Here is a 22,163-nt window from a genome sequence, read left to right as displayed (position 1 = left end):
TCAGTTAACTCTTTCAGCTCCCTGGACAGTGACTATTTACTGACGTCGTTTAGCAACGCTGCCGTAATGACGGGTGCACACATGTAGCCACCCGTTATTACGAGAGCTCCATAGACTTCTATGGACTGTCCGTGCCGTTATTACGGCCTGAAATAGGACATGTTCTATCTTTTTCAACGGCACGGGCACCTTCCCGTGAGAAAACGGGAAGGCACCCGTCGCCAATAGAAGTCTATGAGCCCGTTATTACGGGTCGTGATTACGACCCGTAATAACGGGAGTTTTTACGGTCGTGTGCATGAGGCCAGGAGGTGGAGGTTCTCAGTGGGAATAAAAAAAAACACCAGGGATCAACTTCTCTGTTGAGAATTGTAAAAGTCATGTTCCAAAAGCTGGTAAAAATAGTTTTTAGACTTTTTTTCCAAATATTGGCCAGAATCACACCTATTTTCTCCTCATCCAAAAAAACATGGGTGTAGACTATACTGTATGCATATATCTGTCATTTGTTTTGTTATTAAAATTTGGAGGCAACAGTACAGACTGGCTATAAATATTATAAATATATTTAATAAAATTTGATATGCAAAGTAATGTATTATGTTTTCACATTTGATAAAACTAATTACTATATAAATCTGCTTCAATAGAAAGTCTATTTGAGAGATGTAATCCAAAGTCAATTTATCTAAGATAATAAGACCTGGTATACATATAATTCTCTATTAGGAAATAATTGAATTGCAATTTTCCCCTAATGGAAAACTTCAATAGACCTGCAGCTTGAAAAAGTCTCATCCCGCTGCAGTATTTCTCGAAATTAAGATGGCACATCTATTTGATTATAGTAGCCATGTGAGTCCTTTATTTTGTCTCTCTAGATGCCAAACAGATTGAATATATAGGAAGGTTATTTTTTTCAGATGAAGAGAAAGATAAAGCATTCCAGATTTGCTCATCCCTGTAGATAGTAAACTTGATTTGCCAGGTTTGAAATTTGCAGTAAATCGGATTGATTCACATTTTGAAGAGTCAATGGTCAATAGAATTTTGAAAGAGTCATCCATGTCTGGAGGTCACTATTTCAATTCTAATCCCCTTCTAAAGTCACAAAAAAAACACGTTATATTGCTGAATGCATGTCTCGAACTGATCTAAATCTTACAGAGTTTCTTTACTTTTGTATTTGTATCGTGACTATTCACTTGTATTAAATGTCTCCAGAAAGGATTCCATTTAGGTTTTGTACCTTAAGGCCAGGATCACACAACTGCTTTGATGCCGTTTTTGGTGAATTTTTTTTGGCTTAATTTACTTTTGGATCCACTTCTGGATTTGGCTAAAAAAAAAGAGCCAAAAACTGTGCCATTAACTGTCATCCTGGCCCAAGAACTTTGCCATTTTTGCATCTTAAAGGGGTTGTCCAGTTTTAATTTATTTATTCATTTGTAGAATGGGAAATCATACAGTTTTCCAATGTACATGTATTAGAAATTCTGCTCACTTACATTTATTATAGTGCAGTAGACCCCTGTCACAGTGGAATGGTACAGCCCACAGATTACTCCTGTGTAATATATCCACAGGCTAACTGAATACGTCTAAACATGGCCCGAATTTCCTGGGAATATCCTGAATTGACAGAGACAAACCCAGCAAATTACTGTGCCGGACCGTGTCCTATCAACTTGAACTGGCGACCGCGGTATTTAATTTCATCTGCGTCCTCAGGATGTAGATACAATTAAATACTATGGCAGAGAAGGGAACCTGTTTTCTGATCTGCCATTCACTAGGCTACAGGCAATGTTACTCAATACCTATGAAAGATTGCAAGGACAAATAGTATATCCAAAGAATAAACAACACATAGCACAAATAATGTGCCTATGACAGTATAAAACAAACTTTATTTATAATGCACATAACAGCAAATTGGCCATCACAAGATAAAAACAGTACTACACACGTTAAAAAGGACAGCGTGGAGAAACATCGTAAACAATCCATATAAGATGCTAGCACCATGTAAACATCATGTGATGTGGTACAGTACAGAAATCGACATCAAAAGATGATATATCATAAGCCAAATTATAAAACAAGAGTAGGAAGCCGTGGATGTATTTATACACCCAGCCACAAGGCACAAAATTGTGCACACCTATATAGAATACAGGGCTAGGGCTGAACAATTGAACCCAATACTGGCCCTACTTCATGGGCTAAGAGAGCTGTACAAACCCGTGGATTTCATGGTGGATTATGCACGTAAAAACTCCTCACTGACCGCCCCCGACGCGCGTTTCGCCGTCAGCTTTCTCAAGGGGTACTGACTGATGGAATAATGATCAACTTAAATAAGGGACGCAAGGGGAGGGGATTGTAGCCTAGTCCTATGAAGGCAGAGTATACACAGCCTATAGATATTACAATCAGGATAAGGATATGCCTACCGTAATACACCAGAGATGTCAGCAAAAAACGGGAGGTGCACTCGTGCTTGTAAGCACCATATTGCGCCCGCCGCGCATACGCAAAGACGCACATCAAAGATCATGCCCATAACTGTAGATCGCATACAAGTTCGTACAGCGCCTGCGCATCGAAGGAGGGGCTATCTTGGCCATATTCAATCGTCTGAAGGGAGGGCGGTGGCCATCTTTAAGCCTGGCTGATGTGCCAGAAAGCCCGAACATAAAGATAGGGTGACGGCCATCTTGGAACCTGGCAATTATGCCAGAGACCCGAACATGCAGAAATAGGGAAGTATGTAAATTGGCGATACCAGGTGCAGCGCTTAGACTATCCACCCCAAAAACAGGAGAAGTGGACAGTAGGTAGCAGCGATATTGCCCAGCAGCCATAAATTCAGAATGATCCCACATCACACAATATAACAATATATACATCGATAATTCATATAAAACACCCACAGTACAGATATTGACATACCATATGAATACACATAGATAAATACATACATATATACATCCGTACAGACATTATCATGCATATATACACACCATAAAAGAATATATACCATACACAGAGAACTTCATTTAGATTACAAAAAAATATAATATAAAAATGTTAATAAGAAAATATATATATATATTTGTATCTATATAAATATAAATAGGTGGATAGTACGAAGAAATACATGACAAGCATAAGGTGAATAAGGGTGAGTGAACACTCGTGCACGTGAAAGAGTAAAACATAAAAAAGAGAAAATTAGAGGAGTAGAATGGGAAACTTATATATAAGACTGCACCTGAAAAATATATATAACCATTGTTAGTCATGCAGAAAATAAACGACATTTTCGATATGATTAATAATATCATGTGCTATATGAAAAAAAGACGTGACCTATATACAAATGTTATAAATATATATACTAAATAATAAATATATAGTAACCCAAAGTCCATATGTGTATATAATATATTAAAAGAATGTATAACCAATATTGAATGTATAGTAACCTAAAGACCATGTATATAACCAATAAAGTACATAATTCTATTTCCTGTGATAAATGTACAATGGAATAAAGTGCAGTGTGTATAGATAATAGAAAAAAAGTGAAATATGTGATTTTGTACATAATATATATATATATAATTCAATATGATATAATGTATAGGTATAAACATGCAAATATATTGATTGTTACACCAATAAACACATGTGATACTAAAAATATAAATACAATCAATACATAAGAAAGATTTTTTAGTAAAATATATGTATATAATTAATATGATGTAGTGCAGACATACATCTATGCCTATAAATAAATTAATGTACCAATGGGCACATGTGAAGATAGAAATGGATTCGGCACACAAGAGAGTACCAATACCTACCCCTTGAGAAAGCTGAAGAGCTATTAAGATGCCAAATATATACATGATAATAAAACAACATATATGCATAAAGGGAAAAACCCATACGTAGAGTATCATGCCCATATATGAGGAAGGCCCACAAGTGGCCATGTCCCCCAAAGAAAAAGGGGAGAAAAGAGAACAAGCCCTCAGTTCCAAAATTGGACACCATAGACACCCTCCACTATTGAACTTGACAGATGGACCGTAGGCAGCCATACCAACTGTAGAGAAATTGAGACATATTAAAGGATGGTATGAAATAGTCCTAATAAACATATCTAAATTCACAAGTTACACCAACAAAAGGGTTGCGTCCCCAAAATTTCACCATAATCACAAGATATTTATCTACCATAAATTATCCCATCACTAAATAATAAATACAATAAAAAACAGTAAAAAAACAGTAAAAGACAATGCTACAAGCACAAGTGCACCTCCCGGTTTTTGCTGACATCTCTGGTGTAGTCGGTAGGCATATCCTTATCCTGATTGTAATATTTATAGGCTGTGTATACTCTGCCTTCATAGGACTAGGCTACAATCCCCTCCCCTTGCGTCCCTTATTTAAGTTGATCATTATTCCATCAGTCAGTACCCCTTGAGAAAGCTGGCAGCGAAACGCGCGTCGGGGGCGGTCAGTGAGGAGTTTTTTCGTGCATAATCCACCATGCAATCCACGGGTTTGTACAGCTCTCTTAGCCCATGAAGTAGGGCCAGTATTGGGTTCAATTGTTCAGCCCTAGCACTGTATTCTATATAGGTGTGCACAATTTTGTGCCTTGTGGCTGGGTGTATAAATACATCCACGGCTTCCTACTCTTGTTTTATAATTTGGCTTATGATATATCATCTTTTGATGTTGATTTTTGTACTGTACCAAATCACATGATGTTTACATGGTGCTAGCATCTTATATGGATTGTTTACGATGTTTCTCCACGCTGTCCTTTTTAACGTGTGTAATACTGTTTTTATCTTGTGATGGCCAATTTGCTGTTATGTGCATTATAAATAAAGTTTGTTTTATACTGTCATAGGCACATTATTTGTGCTATGTGTTGTTTATTCTTTGGATATACTATTTGTCCTTGCAATCTTTCATAGGTATTGAGTTTCGTTTTGAGATTTGTGTGGACGCATAATTTTTCGGCGCAAGCCAAGGGTCTACAAATTTGTATAGGTATTCATTACAGGCAATGTTACGCCTGCAGCCTATAATACGCTGGGACAGGATTCCTGCACGATGGCATCAATGGATCACGCCAGGCCTATGCCAGGATCTTGTTTCGGCGCCTCATAAGCTGCAGGACTGAGGAGACTGTGGAGCACCATTCTTCGTGGGAACGGGGAATGGTGAGTATAAGTTTTTTTTTATTTGTTTGGGGGGCACCATGGCACTAACTACGGGGGAAGGGGCTGTGTGGCCATCAAGAGGAGTGTGGCACTATCTAAAAACTGAGTATGCGGCACTATCTATAGGGGGCTGTGTGGCACTATCTACAGGGAGCAGTGTGGCATGATCTACTGATGGCAGTATGGGGCACCATTTCAAGGGGAACTGAGTGTGGCACTATTTATGCTGGTTTTTATGTTACCAGTAGTGGTCAGCACATATCGCCTAGTCATAGTGATTAAGTGAGACATCACCTGCCTGTATACAACCAGATAACCAGAGAGATACCGGCCACCAAAGTAGTTGTCAATTAAACAACAACTACCTTTTGGACATTTTTGTTTGTTTATTTGTATGCAGAAATTCTGGGAAGAAAGCCATGCCCCATTAGCCACACCCACCAGATATACATGCATGTATTTACTGTCTGTAGATGATTTATAAAATGGCTGACTGTCTCAGAGGAGACAGGGAGAAGAATGTAAGAGCTGCTTCTCACAGACACTGACAGGATGATGAGACATTGCCGTAAGTAGAAATATGTTATAATTTCTGCTCCTCAATAACCTATTTTTCACCTGTTATATACCAGGACAGCGTTACCTGAATGCCATGGGTCACATGACTGCCGTCATCTTTAGTCCATTCAGTTAGCCTATGGATGCATTTCTATAGATTCATCTGTGGGCTAAACCATTTTTTTTGTTTCCTACTCTTTAAATAAATTAATAAAACATTTTAAAAGTGGACAACCCCTTTACGAGTGTGGTTGATCATATTAATTTCTGCCACTGTGGTCATGTAAGTGTAATTGTATTAGATGTTTTTAATTCAATTTTTAAAGCTTTGATGGCAGATGCTTTCACTTATGGCTTCTATGATTATCTCCTCCATTTTATACCGTCCTTGTTGAAGGAGGCACCACCAATGGCTTGGCACCAGAGGCTTGTGACCACCATGAATCTTAATTATAACAATCTAGCAAAATTTTTTAGACATTGTATAGCACTGTTATTAGATTGCTTTATGAATGTCATTTCTTTCTTGGTATTTTTTATGAGTACTGTATGTTGGTATTTCTTTAGGTATTGTGTGGCTCTGTACAGTATTTTATTTTCACAGTGTATGGTGTATTGGTGAATTAAAAAAAGGGTCTCCTTTTTCCCCCAGAAACAGCTACCACTAATATGAGTGGGGTTTCTGCTCCAACATACAGTAGTCTCCGGTATCCATCGCAATATAATTGGATTAATATTAGTATATTTACATTTACATGTGGTTATATATGTATCTTTTAATTGGAATATTTGCCACGTTGTATACAGACCAAGGTATTTATTTATTTCACATATGCATATTTATATTTTCAGTTTTTTGTCATTTTTTGGGATATTTTTTTCAATTTTCATAAAATTTTCTTAATTTTAAGTTTCTACAGGGGTTATCTTGAATCCTATTAGCTCCCGTCCCTTGGTCACTTAGCAACCCTCTCAAGCGTCCTTTAACTACCGGCCACTGCCCGTACTCTTGCCTACAATCAACAACAAAAGCATTCTATAAGGTTTTGGTCCCATATCAGCTTCCATTCATATTCTAGTTGACTTTACTAGCCTTCATAATTTAGATTCCTGCTGAATTATTTCATTGAGTAGGTTTTGAGTTTGTAGGATGCTTTTCCGCATATATTGGCAAATATTGTCTTGATAAATTGTTTTACAAAAAACAGCTGTATCAGACACAACTGCTATATTTGTATGCTCTGTTTTTTTATATCCTTCATTTTTATTTTTATAACTATCTTCATTTATGTTTAAAACAATTTTTGATTCTGGGGACATGCTCAAGACCTTTGTGACACCGCCACAATCATGTCTTGTTTGGCACCAGTGGCGTTACTACCGCCGTAGCAGCAGTAGCAGCTGCTATGGGGCCCGCGGCATGAGGGGGCCCGTGTCGCCCGCCGGCACGGGCCCCCACCATGGCCGGAGGCTCCGCTAGCAGCCGCTATGGCTGCTACAGCGCGACGCCACTGAACAGTACGGCAGAGCAGGGAGGTATCTCCCCGCTCTGCCATTAAACAAAATACATGTTTCCCCTATCCACAGGACAGGGGATACATGTGTGATCGCTGGCATTGATAGGGAGAACGGGGGACTGAAAGTCCCCTGAAGTTCTCCATCACAAACCTCGGACTTCCGGGGTCTGTGTCGGCAGCTCCGGAGAAATGAATGGAGCGCCGGTCCCGCTTGTGCGCATGCGTGACCAGCGCTCCTTTCATTGTTATTGAGCTGCGCAGACGCCGGAATTCAGAGGTTAGTCATGGAGAACTTCAGGCGGACTTTCGGTCCCCCGTTCTCCCTATCGCTGCCAGCGATCACACATGTATCCCCTATCCTGTGGATAAAGGATACATGTCTTTTATTAGGACACACTGTAGGTCACATTTTTTTGGGAGGGGGGACGCTGTATGGCGTTCCCTACAGGGGGGGCTGTATGGCAAACCCTACAGGGGGGGCTGTATGGCGTTCCTTATAGGGGGTTGCTGTATGGCGTTCCCTACAGGGGGGGACGCTGTATGGCGTTCCCTACAGGGGGGGACGCTGTATGGCGTTCCCTACAGGGGGGGACGCTGTATGGCGTTCCCTACAGGGGGGGACGCTGTATGGCGTTCCCTACAGGGGGGGACGCTGTATGGCGTTCCCTACAGGGGTGGGACGCTGTATGGCGTTCCCTACAGGGGGGGAGCAGTATGGCGTTCCCTACAGGGGGTTCCCCTGTAGGGAACGCCATACAGACTCCCTGAAGGTAACGCCATACAGTCCCCCCTGTAGATAACGCCAGACAGCCCCCTCTGTAGGGAACTCCATACAGTCCCCCCTCTAGATAACGCCATACAGCCCCCTCTGTAGATAGCGCCATACAATCCCCCTGTAGATAGCGCCATACAGCCCCCCTGTAGATAGCGCCATACAGCCCCCTGTAGATAGCGCCATACAGCCCCCCTGTAGATAGCGCCATACAGCCCCCCTGTAGATAGCGCCATACAGCCCCCCTGTAGATAGCGCCATACAGCCCCCCTGTAGATAGCGCCATACAGCCCCCCCTGTAGATAGTGCCATACAGTCCCCCCCTGTAGGGAACGCCATACAGTCCCCCCTTGTAGGGAACGCCATACAGTCCCCCCCTGTAGGGAATGCCATACAGTCCCCCCGTAGATAACGCCATACAGCCCCCCCATAGATAACGCCATACAGCCCCCCCCGTAGATAACGCCATACAGCCCCCTCTGTAGATATCTACAAAGGGGGCTGTATGGCGTTATCTACAGGGGGGCTGTATGGCGTTATGTACAGGGGGGGGCTGTATGGCGTTATATACAGGGGGGCTGTATGGCGTTATCAAAAGGGGGGGTTTGTAAAAAAGGCACTATCTACAAGGGGGGGTTGTGTGACACCTGGGGGAGGGGGGGCCCCAGTCAAAAGTTTGCTATGGGGCCCAGTCTTTCCTAGTTACGCCCCTGTTTGGCACCTTTCCCACTATTTATATTTTGTCTGTTTACATTCATGTTTTTTTTTACTTTATTTCAACACTGAACTAGCATCTTGCTCATCATACTATTCTGAAATAAAATATTTATTAGGTTGCACATAACTTGTGTGATAATGTAACACCAGAGAAAATTACAGCGCTGGTTCTAAAAGCTTATTTTTCTATTCTCCCCATATGCATTATCATTCCACTAAACTTCTATAGATTTTGAGATAACATGCTGGTTACCTGCAGCAGCCACTAGGGGGAGCTTTGGAGCTGACTGCATACTGTTACACAAAGAACTCAACAATAACACTGTATGCAGTCAGCTCCTAAGCTACCCCTAGTGGTAACTGCATACAGCCAGACTGTTGTCTTTTTAAATCTTTGTCTATGCAGTGGATTTGGAGCTATGAAACTCCAACTGCTATAAAGATATATAAATCAGCACAGAATTTAGGACCTAAAAACAACATGATGGTTAAAGGTGAAGTTTTATTTTAAATAAACACTCCAGCAAAGTTTTTTTTATTGTGGCCCCTCATTTGTAAAGTACACCCGGTAATAGGTAGGGCAGGTCATCCTCTTACTGGGCGCTTTGTTGCAGAAATATCCCGGCCGCAATTATGTCACGTGAACGCACTGTGACCGGCCGATTCCTAAAGCGTCTCTTTCACTATACATTCCTATGAGACGCTCAATGTGAGTCTCATAGGAATGCAAAGTGAAGGAGACTTCCGGTCCACACAGAGGACGCTGTAGGAATCGTACGGTCACAGTGCAGTTAAGTGAAATAATTGCTGCCGGGAAGTTTATGCAACAAAGCGCCCAGTAAGAGGATGACCTGCCCTACATTTTACAGGGTCTACTTTACAAACGGGGGCCACAATGAAAAATATAGCTGGAGTGTCTCTTTAAGAGTATATGAGAGGTAGCTGTACCTCCTGTACCTTTTAGATAATTGTTTCCAAAAAAAAGAAAAATAAATAAATATATTTGCACAATGTGAAATATTTTTAGACCATTTCTATTAAAGCCTTAAAATCATGTATTTATATTGTGCGGTATAAAATTTATAGTGGTATTTTCAGTTGTTGGCAGCTATAAGCTTGTACGTGGACACAGGTAATGTGCATCTAAAAATGACTGTGTGTATCTTTTGCACATTTCAACAAGGCTTTATGAAATTTTTACACTACCTACTTAAAAAGTCTATGCCTGGGAGACAAATGGATTGGATTTGTGCTGATACAATCATGTAGCCATAGTAACTGATGGAGAGCAATGCGTATAATGAATATCTACCTCTCCTTCCTGCCAACCTTAATCAAAAATGGAGCGCATGCACAAAGTGAAAATTAACAAAAGAGATTCTGAAAACAGGAGAACAATGCTCGCTAATGAAGTTATAGGACAAGCAAAGGCAGCAGAAAAGGGACCTGGAGAAAATAGCTACATATGTATTGTCTATGATAGAAATATTGATTTAACCTTTGGGACTTATGCAACTACCTGTATATTTATTATTAACTCTGTCTTTAAAGCCAAAAGTGACCACCAGCACTGCACACATTAAGTGTCCATTCGTCACCTTAGCAGAAAAATATAAATTCACTATGTATGTATGTATGCTAGTATGCTATGTTTGTAGAAGGTCCAAATAATTGCAAGCAGTAGCAGTGCTGTAATTTTCTGTAGCAGCTGTAATTTTATCGTAAAACAAACATTTCAGGACTTTCTATTCATTTTGAATTTACAGAACATATTAGTAAAGAGCATAAAAAGGAATTCCCTATTACATTGTTATTAGAATGTGATACATTTGAGAATACATTACTGTATGATAGTATATATTATTATATTATGCTTTACACCAATCAACCATAACATTAAATCCACCTGCCTAATATTGTGCGGGTCTCCCTTGCGTCATCAAAACAGCTCTGACCCGTCGAAACGTTGACTCCATAAGACCTCTGAAGGTGTACTGTGGTATTTGGCACCAAGATGTTAGCAGCTTAGCAGCAGATCTTATGAACTCTTTTGAATGTGTGTATATACAGTACATATATATCTATATATATATAGATAGATATAAATCGATGTTTATGTATTTATATTTATATTAGATCGTTTTTTTTGTGTTTTTAAGAACTTTTCTATTTGACTTTTATTGTTTTTTTTTTACTTTTTTCCGATACAGTTTCCATGTATCCGAGTATACATACAGTAGAAGCTGTAATGATCTCTCTCAGCAGAATCCATCAATTCAGCTGAACTGAAGGTTCGTCTGAGTGGGGGTCTTTGACACACAGGATCCCTCTAATAACATTACATATAAGTTCATGAACTTAGATGTGATCAATATTAGGTGGATCCTATTTTTTCCATGAAATCTGCTATTATTGTGAAAAAGTAGTAAAACATAAAAACATATATACATATTTGGCATTGCCATAATTGTACTAAATAGATGACGCATTGTGAATTACTTAAATTTAAAATGCCAAAAGAGAGTGGTGGAATTGCTGTTTTTTTTCCCATTCCCTGGAAAGAGTTAATAAAAGTTAGGTATCAAGCTAAATGTACCCCAAAACAGTACCATAACAAAATATAACTGGTCCTGCAATAAACAAGCCCTCATACAGCTACGCCGATAGAAAAATAGCAAAGTTATAACTCTCGGAAGCTGTGTGTAATGCCGGGGTAGGGAGACAGACAGGTGAGCCCTAATTTACCCGCCACTCAGTCCCTGCCTACTTGCAATGGCCCGTCCTAGGCGACGGCGTACAACTAGGCGACGGTCCCTAGGCTCACTATGTGCACGACAGACAAACAGACAAGGGTACACAGAAGCTAGGGGAACGGGGCAGTTGCCCACTGCAACACCGTGAGCAACAAGAGTAGTGAGCGAGCCGAGTCAAACCAGGAGTGTACGAGGTACCAAACGCAGAACAGGAGAGTAGTGAACGAGCCGAGACAAACCAGGAGTGTACGAGGTAATAACGCAGAGCAGGAGAGTAGTCAGTAAGCCAGGGCCTATATGGAGCAGAGGACAAAAGTACAAGCAGCAGCACAGCCAGGAAACCGACAGAATCACAGGCAAAGGAGGAGCAGGAAGTGAAGGTATAAATAGACAGAGGGCAGGAGCTAGCTCCATCTGGCCAGGCTGTGATAGGCTCTCCCACTCCTCAGCCTCCCAGCCTGATTGGTAGAAGGAGGGGTCACTCGATCAGACTTAGGAGCAGGTGCAGACTGACTAACCACGGGCGTCGACACGGAATCTGTGTCTGGCAGATCCTTTACACTGTGGATGAAAAGGCCAAAATTGGCTATGGCGGTAAGGGGTTTAGGAGAAAATTCACCTTTGAGCACCAATTTCGATAGAAATAGGTCCAACATTTTGTGCTGTTTAATATCTTATTGTATCTTTATAGCAGATGGAGCCCTGTTTTTCTGATACAGGGCTCCAAATCCCCTGCATAGACATAGATAAAATTCTAGCTGCCTACAGTCACCACTAGGATTTGTGGAAGAAGTATGTGACCGCTGAGCACATAATAGCAAACAAAAATACGATAATATATAACAATGGGGATGTGGGGAGGGAAGAGGGGTGGGACATGCCGACCTAAGGGTATACCTAAGGATATAAAGGTATAGTTAGGTGTTGTATTGGTGAAGTTCAGATAAGGAAGATATCCTAGCCTATGTATATATACGGTTAAGTCTAGTTTGGTAGCTAGACTTCAGTAACCTAGGAGGAAATAAGTAGTTATTGCATGATATACAGTATAATATATCATAAACATTAAAGGCATGGGATGGTAATCCTATATAAGTAATTGAAAGTTCTGTATTCTTTTAACCGAGTTGTTCAAACTATGTTAATAGAAGAAGAGGAAGTGGGTTATGAATTTGAGTTTGGTTTTAGCTCTGGTTACCAGGGAGCTAAAAATGTTAGGGATTGTGCGTCAAATTTTAAATCCATGAAATTGGTGAAAGAAATTTTTGACCTATCCTCAGTATCTGCTCAGCGGGGGTCCAACTCTCGGAACCCCTGTCGATAGCTGTTTTGAAAGGGCCGTAGCCCTCAGACGAGCACTGCTTCCACTTTATTTGTGTCACTGATCGTACTGTGAATCGCCAACTTACTTGTAGCGGCGGTTCACAGGTGATTTTAATTAGTTTAATGCTGGTTCCTACCATCCCCAAGTATATGTAGGCTTAGTCCCAGTTCTGAGTGTATGTGCAGCATAGGTTCCCACCTCATAGACGTCGCCTTGTCGTGGTAGGTGGGTTCACACTAGTTGATCACAATGTGCGCTAAGAACCTCCCTATGGTAAGTACACCGCATTCCAAATTATTATGCAAATGTTATTTTTCGCTGACTTTCCTAAATAGTCGTTGCAAATGACAGTCAGTATAATCTTCAAGCCATCAACCGTTGGAGTATAATGCAAATTTTATTGAATAAATCTCCTAATGATAATAGATTTTTTTTTAGAAGTAAAAAACTCAAAATGCACTGTTTCAAATTATTATGCACAACAGAGATGAAAACAGGTTGTAAAGAGAACTAAAATGGCAATTTGTTCGATTTGCAGCATCAGGAGGTCATATTTACAGAAATAAAAAGCTCTTTCAATCCAAAAAAACTTAACAGGCCAAGTTACATGTTAACATAAGACCCCTTCTTTGATATCACCTTCACAATTCTTGCATCCATTGAATTTGTGAGTAGTTGGACAGTTTCTGCTTGAATATCTTTGCAGGATGTCAGAATAACCTCCCAGAGCTTCTGTTTTGATGTGAACTGCCTCCCACCCTCATAGATATTTTGCTTGAGGATGCTCCAAAGGTTCTCAATAGGGTTGAGGTCAGAGGAACATGGGGGCCACACCATGAGTTTCTCTCCTTTTATGCCCATAGCAGCCAATGACACAGAGGTATTCTTTTGCAGCATGAGATGGTGCATTGTCATGCATGAAGATAATTTTGCTACGGAAGGCACGGTTCTTCTTTTTGTACCACGGAAGAAAGTGGTCAGTCATAAACTCTACGTACTTTGCAGAGGTCATTTTCACACCGTCAGGGACCCTAAAGGGGCCTACCAGCTCTCTCCCCATGATTCCAGCCCAAAACATGACTCCGCCACCTCCTTGCTGACGTCGCAGCCTTGTTGGGACATGGTGGCCATTCACCAACCATCCACTACTCCATCCATCTAGACCATCCAGGGTTGCACGGCACTCATCAGTAAACAACACGGTTTGAAAATGAGTCTTCATGTATTTCTGAGCCCACTGCAACCGTTTCTGCTTGTGAGCATTGTTTAGAGGTGGCCGAATAATAGCTTTATGCACACTTGCAAACCTCTGGAGGATCCTACACCTTGAGGTTCGCGGGACTCCAGAGGCACCAGCGGCTTCAAATACCTGTTTGCTGCTTTGCAATGGCATTTTAGCAGCTGCTCTCCTAATCCTATTAATTTGTCTGGCAGAAACCTTCCTCATTTTGCCTTTATCTGAACGAACCCGTCTATGCTATGAATCAGGCACAAATATTTTCACAGTACGATGATCACGCTTAAAGGAACAGTGTCATCACAAATTATTTTTTTATATGTTAAAGATGTTAGTGCTTTATTAAAAACGTTTATATTCATTTGTGTGTTTGTGTTTTACTTTTTCTTATTTTTACACTTTTTCTTCCCTATGGGGGCTGCCATTTTTTGTTCCATTTCTGTCTGTGTCGATTAACGACACATACAGACATGGAATACGGCAGCCACAGTCCCATAGGGACTGCGAACGGCTCCCGTCCCATTGACTTCCGTGTACGGCGTCTGTGTGGGAACTGCGCATGCGCCGCTCCCACACAGTCCAATTCGAAATTGGCGCCGTCCGGCGCCATTTTCCTGTGGACCGGAAGTCGCGGCCGGACAGTAATATTACTACTTCCGGTCGCGGCTTCCGGATTTGTGCACTTGCACCTGCGGCAGCAAACGGAGCGGACGGGCCGGAGGGAGCCGCGGCGGCAGGAGCAGGTAAGAGATTTCAATGTATGTTCGTGTTTGTGTGTGTTTACTACTGTATGTAAACCTACTACACTGTGTGTTAGCTCAAAAAATGGTGACACACAGTGTAGGAGGTTACACCGTTCAAACCCCTCGTTTATCCCGGCACTAGCCAGGATAAAGGAGGGGGGGATGCTGAGAGCTCACTAGAGCGAGGGCTTTTAACCCAATGTTGCAATGCTGCAATTTTGGGAATAGCTCCATCTAGTGACCAAAAATGGGTAGTATTATAAATTAGAATTAATTTATAATATTTCCTGACTCGTGAAAAAAATAAAAAGAATTTGAACAATGTTTAATCACCCACACACTAAATGTTTAATTAAAAAAAAACAAACATGTTTTTCTGGCAACACAATGCCTTTAAGTTTTCTTGAAATATCTAATGTTTTCATACCTTGTCCAAGGTATTGCACTATTTCACGCTTTTCGGCAGCAGAGAGATCCTTTTTCCTTCCCATATTGCTTGAAACATGTGGCCTGCTTAATAATGTGGAACGTCCTTCTTAAGTAGTTTTCCTTTGATTGGGCACACCTGGCAAACGAATTATCACAGGTGTCTGAGATTGATTACAATGATCCAAAGAGCCCTAAAACACAATACCATCCATGAGTTTAATTGAAAAACTAATAATTAAATGTTTATGACACGGTGTAGATTTAGCAGTAATGCATATTTATTTATATTTAATGACTTATTTGGCAGAGTGCTGTCGCCATTTTCTTGTGTGATCTACTAGTAAAACAGATTGTAATACCACACAAAATAGTTACTAGTTAACATTTCTCCTATGTCTACTTTAGATTGGCATCGTTATTAGAACATTGTTTTGTTTTTCCAGGACGTTACAAAGTTTATAAGTTTAGCAGCAATTTCTCACATTTTCAAGAAAATTTCAAAAGCCTATTTTTTCAGGAACCAGTTCAGTTCTGAAGTGGCTTTGAGGGCCTTATATTTTAGAAACCTCCTTTGAAGCACCCCATTTTAAAAACCGCACCCCTCAAAGTGTTCGTAACACCATTTAGAAAGTTTCTTAACCCTTTAGCTGTTTCACAGGAATTAAAGCAAAGTGGAGGTGAAATCTACAAATTAAATTTTTTTGGCAGAAAATATGTTTTCATTAATTTTTAACACAGAAGATTTTACCAGAGAAATGCAACACCATATTTATTGCCCAGATTCTGCCGTTTTTAAGAAATATCGACATGTGGCCCTAGTGTGCTACTGGACTGAAACACAGGCCTCAGGAGAAAAGGTCACCTATTGGATTTTGGGGCCTCCATTTTATTAGAATATATTTTAGGCACCATGTCAGGTTTGAAGTGGTTTTGTGGTGCCAAAACAGTGGAAACCTCCCCAAAAAGACACCATTTGGCAAACTACACCCCTCCAGGAATTTATCAAGGGACATAGTGAGCATTTTAACCCCACAGGTTTTTTGCTGAATTTAGTGGAATTGGGATGTAAAGATGAAAATCTAAATTTTTTCCAATAAAATGTAGAAATCTTCATTATTTACAAGGCATAAAGGAGAAAACCACCCCAACATTTGAAAAACAATTTCTTCTGATTACGGCAATACCCATATGTGGTTGTAAACTGATCTTTGGACCCACGGCAGAGCTCAGAAGGGAAGAAGCATAATTTGGCTTTTGGAGCTCAAGTTTTGCTGGAATGGTTTTCGAGTGTTGTGTCACATTTGAATTTAGTGGAATTAGGCTGTGAAAATGAAAATCTAAGTTTTTTTCTAATAAAATGTAGATTTAGCTCAGATTTTTCAAATTTCACAATGGATAAAGGAGAAAAAAGCACCCCAAAATTTGAAACGTGAACTCTTCTGAGCACGGCAATACCCCATATGTGGAAATAAATTGCTTTTCATACCCATGACAGGGCTTAGATGGGAAGGAGCACCATTTGGCTTTTGGAGCTCAAATTTTGGTGGAATGGTCTGCGGCACCATGTCACATTTGCAAAGCCCCTGCGAGACCAAATCAGTGGAAACCACCCAAAAGTGACCCCCATTTGGGAAAGTACACCCCTGTAGGAATTTATCGAGGTGTATAGTTAGCATTTTTACCCCACAGTGTTTTTTTCTGAATTTAGTGGAATTATGCTGTGAATTTGAAAATTACATTTTTTTTCTGATAAAATGTGGACATTTTAAATTTTTACAAGGAAAAAGGGTAAAAAAGCATGCCAACATTTGAAAAGCAATTGCTCCCGATTACAGCAATACCTCATATGTGGTAATAAACTGCTGTTTGGGCACACGGCAGGGCTCAGAAGAGAAAAAGCACCATTTGGCTTTTGAAGCTCAAGTTTTGCTGGAATGGTTTTTGGGAGCCATGTCGCATTTCCAAAGCACCTGAGGGACTAAAACAGTGGAAACCCCCCCCCCAAAGTGACCTCATTTAAGAAACTAAAGCCCTCAAGGATTTATCGAAGGGTATAGTGAGCATTTAGACCCCACAGGTTTTTGTGGCATTTTTTTGCACAAAAGAATCACTTTTTTTTTTTTGTCACCGTATTCTCAGAGCCATAACTTTTTTATTTTTCAGTAAAAAAAACTGTGTAAGAGCTTCTTTTTTGCGGGACAGGTTGTAGTTTTTATTGGTACTGTTTTGGGGTACATGCGACTTTATGATCACTTTTTATTCCATGTTTTGGGAGGAGTTGAGATAAAAAAATAGCGAATCTGGCATTGATTTTTATAATTTTTTTTGCGGGAAAAATAACATTATCATTTTATAGTTTAGGTCGTTACGGATGCGGTGATACCAAATATGTGTACTATTTTTAACGTTTTCATTTTTTTCCTATAATAAAAGACTTATTATAGTAAAAAAAGGGCAGTGTTTGTCATTATTAACTTGAAACTGTTATTCTTTTTAGTAACTTTTTTCAACTTTTTTTTGTCCCATTAGGGGACTTGAGAACTTGCACCTCTGATCTTTGCTCTAATGCATTGCACTACCAACGTAGTGCAATGCATTAGAGCTGTCAGTCATTCACTGACAGCAAGCCTATTAGGTCCCGCCCCTGGACGGGGCCTAAAAGGCTATCGTATGTCGCAGACCAAGAGGCCATTGTTAGGCCTCCTATTGCCATAGTAATGATTGGCATCCTCACGATCACATCGTGTCAATGCCAATCGCTACAAACCACTAAGATGACGCAATCGCTTTTGGTCGCTGCATCTAATGGGTTAATGGCAGGGATCGGAGCTAGCTCCATTCCCGGCCATTATAGCATGGTGTCAGCTGTAACATACAGCTGACACCAGCGGCTGATGTCGCAGGCTCAACTCCTGAGCCTGCGCTATCTTTCTTTTGCAGCCGGAAGCCTTTTAGGCCCCACCTCCGGACGGGACCTAGCAGGCTTCCATACTTGGCAGGCCGGAGGCCATTGTTAGGCCTCCAGTCTGCGAGAACAGCCATCGGAACCCCGTGGTTTTCATTGCGGGATACCGATGTGCTAGGAAACACCATAGATGCTGCGCTCGCTTTTGAGTGCTGCATCTAAGGGGTTAATCGGCCAGATCGGAGACTAGCTCTGGTCCTGGCCTTGCCCCAGGGTGTTAACTGTAATATACACCTGACACCCACTGGCGATGGTGCGGGCTCAGCTTCGGAGCCCGCATCAGCAACACAGCTTATCAGTACATTGTGTTGCGTTAAGCCCTTAACGACAACAACGTACTAGTACGTTGGATGTCGTTAAGGAGTTAGAGGAAATCTAACACTGCTGTAATGGTTAGATAATCTTAAAGACGTTGAATCCAAAAATGTAATTTTTAGATTCTCACTCTTCCGCATTCTTCAGGTATTCGCTCTAAGCAAATAGAATCAAATCCACGCCTACTCCTCCCCTTCTTTACTGCCCACATTATGAATATTCATTCTCATTCATTCTTTTTTTTTTTATCACATTTGTTTTTATTGAGTTTTTCAAATCGAACATACAAGTAAGCAGGAACTAAGCTTACTTACAAAACTTAACATAGTAAAAATAGAAATAAATTTACATAACTTAACATAACAAAGGTATCAGTACAATATCATAGCTTTGTGTACAATAAATCATTATGAACAATAAAACAATATGTAAGGGAATACATCAGGGAGTCTCAATGGTATTTTTGCACAATAATATATGGTTTGTATGTGTGAATATCCATAAATCTAGTGTATCGCATTACAATACTGGCTGGAGGTCCAAACATCCCACATGTTGTCAAATGAGCTTTTTTTATTTAAGGAAGAGGCGATCATAGATTCAAACCAGCAGTTGTTGTTTATTCCCTGAATAATTTCTGACAAGGATGGGATTTTATTGGTTTTCCAGTATTTTGCTATTTTGAATCTAGTCACTATAATAGTGTGTAGGATAACTGCTCTGTGAGTGCGATCATACTTGTCGGCACCAATTGCCAACAAGCATAATGGGGCATCTAGGATAATTGGGTATCCACATATATTTGACAGAAAACGACCCATTTTTCTCCACACTTCCAGGATATGTGGACACTTCCACCAGATGTGCAACATAGTGCCTGTATTACTACATCTCCAACACTCTTTTGATTCTTCGTAAAATTTATGAAGTTTCTCCGGGGTGAGGTACCATCTATACAAGAGTTTTCTGGCTGTTTCAATATGATTAGTACATCTGGAGATCGATGAGACAGCATAGAAGGCCGAGTTCCATTGATCTTCAGATATAGTGACCTCAAGATCATGTTCCCACTTTTGTTTGTATATATGCAAGTCATTTGGGAAGGAGTTTAGTAAAAATTTATAACATTGGGAGATATTACCTCTGGAGGATGAGTTATTTGCTAACCATTTGCTTAATTTGGATTCTGATGTTGGGAGAGGTTTGGGTATGGATGTCAGTGCATGCCTAATTTGTAGATATTTATAAAAGTCATGTTTCTGAATATTGTACATTTGGGCCAGAGTTTGGAAGGGTATCAGGATGTCATTTTCCCATAAATCGGACATGTGGAGTAATCCATTAGCCATCCAAGTAGAGATGTCAAGATCTGGAATGAGAGCCATCAGTAGTGCAATACTAGATTTCTCATAATCCGTAGAATACAGGCTATGTTTAATAACTAGGTGGTGCCATAACTCCGTGATTGCCCTTATTGTAGGATGTGTGGACCTCATATGGTTCCCAAATAAAGAGGAAGCAGATAGGGATATTGCTAATGAGTGCCTTCCCAATACAGATGATTCAATGGAAACCCAATGTTTAGAAGCATCCTGTGACCATAACGATTTTAATTGGTCGAATATAGCGGCTCTATAGTATTGTAATAGAGTGGGGCATCCCAATCCCCCCTCACGCATGGGTCTGTAAAGAATATCTGCTTTAACTCTTGATTTGGTTTTCCCCCATACGAATCTCATTAAGATGGATTGCAGTTTATTTATGAAAGCGTTTGTCACAAATATGGGAACATTCCTAAAAGTGTATAGAATCTTAGGAAGAGTTAACATTTTGATGGCAGCTATTCTACCTAACCAAGAAACACCGTGGTGTTTATAGTTATGTAGGTCCTCAATGATTTTCTTGTGGAGAGGAATATAATTTTGGTCAAACAATTTTGAGACTGGAAATGTTAGATTAACCCCTAGATAAGGCAGGGCGTCTTCCACCCATTTGAAGGGGAATGATGCTTTAAGTTGTGCTACCATTTTCTGGGAAAGCCCCATATTCAGAATTTGTGACTTAGAAGTGTTTATTTTGTAGTAAGACGCATTACTAAATTCTGATAAAACTTTACTTATTTCTGGAAGGGACGTGGTTGGGGAAGAGCATATTATTATTACATCATCCGCGAACAGACCTATACGGTGTTCCTTTTTCCCTATTGTGATTCCAGAAATTGAACTAGAAGACCTTATTTTCTCAGCCAGAGGTTCCATTAAAAGCGCAAAAATTAAAGGGGACATGGGACATCCCTGTCTAGTTCCATTTGTAATGTCAAAGCGTGAGGATAAAAATCCGGCTGAGTATACGGAGGCGGAAGGACCGGAGTATAGAGCTAAAATGGCTTTCCCAAACGGGCCCACTATTCCTATTTTATCCAGAACCGACTCTAGATAACCCCAATGGATCCTATCAAAGGCCTTCTCTGCATCTAATGATAGGAGCAGAGAAGGGGTGTTATGCGTTTCTGCATAGTGAAGGATGTTGATTAGTCTTCTAGTTCCATCTACCGTTTGTCTATTTTTAATAAATCCTACTTGATCAATATTGATTAGAGAAGGAAGGATATCAACCAGCCTGTTGGCCAACACTTTTGAATATATTTTCAAATCGCAATTTAGCAAAGAAATTAGTCTAAAATTTTCGGGTCTGTCAGGAGATTTACCTGGTTTCGGGAGGGTAATTATTAGTGCTTGTAGCATTTCTTTAGGAAAACGACCTGAAATAGTGGCCTGATTGAACATTGATACTAGGTGAGGGGCTATAATCTGAGAGAACTGTTTATAATATTCGTTTGTTAGACCGTCTGGTCCGGGAGATTTATTAATCTTGAGTTGTTTAATGACATTTTGTACCTCTGATACTGTGAATTGTGCATTAAGGAGTGTCATTTGATCACTCGGGATCGACGGTAAATTGACCGAATCTAGAAAGCCATCTATAAGTTGCTGCGTAGGTTGTTTGGTGAGAGGATCTTTGTTTAAATTGTATAAATGACCATAGTATTCAGCAAAGGCTTCAGCTATCCCCTGTGGGTTTAAGATTTTATCCCCAGATGGTTTAAAAATATAGGGTATTTTAGCCTTCAATGTTTTGTTTTTAAATTTGTTAGCTAACATCTTCCCAGCCTTATTACCCTGCCAGTAATAGATCATTCTGCTCCTTCTCAGGGCGTATTCACACTTGTGGTATAACAATTGGTGAAGTTGTGTTCTTAATTGTTTTAATTCGATTGTTAGACCTCTCGTGGTTCTCTTTTTATTAAGATCTTCTAATTTCTTAATTTTAAGCAACAATTCTTCTGTTTTAGCTAATCTTATTTTCGTTGCTGTTGCCGCAATTTTGATAAGGTGACCTCTGATTACTGCTTTGTGTGCACACCAGTTGTTAAAGGTGGACGTGTCATCCGGTTTATTAGTTTCGAAAAAGTCAGTCAACGCTTTGTTTATCTGTGCATTGTATTCCTCTTTGTTTAGTAAGGAGTTGTTTATGCGCCAGGGGGAGGTGGGAACTCGATTATATTGCTCATTAATAGA

This window comes from Rhinoderma darwinii, chromosome 5 (assembly GCF_050947455.1).
Source record: "Rhinoderma darwinii isolate aRhiDar2 chromosome 5, aRhiDar2.hap1, whole genome shotgun sequence".
Taxonomy (NCBI): Eukaryota; Metazoa; Chordata; class Amphibia; order Anura; family Rhinodermatidae; genus Rhinoderma; species Rhinoderma darwinii.
Note: the sequence above shows the minus strand (reverse complement) of the source record.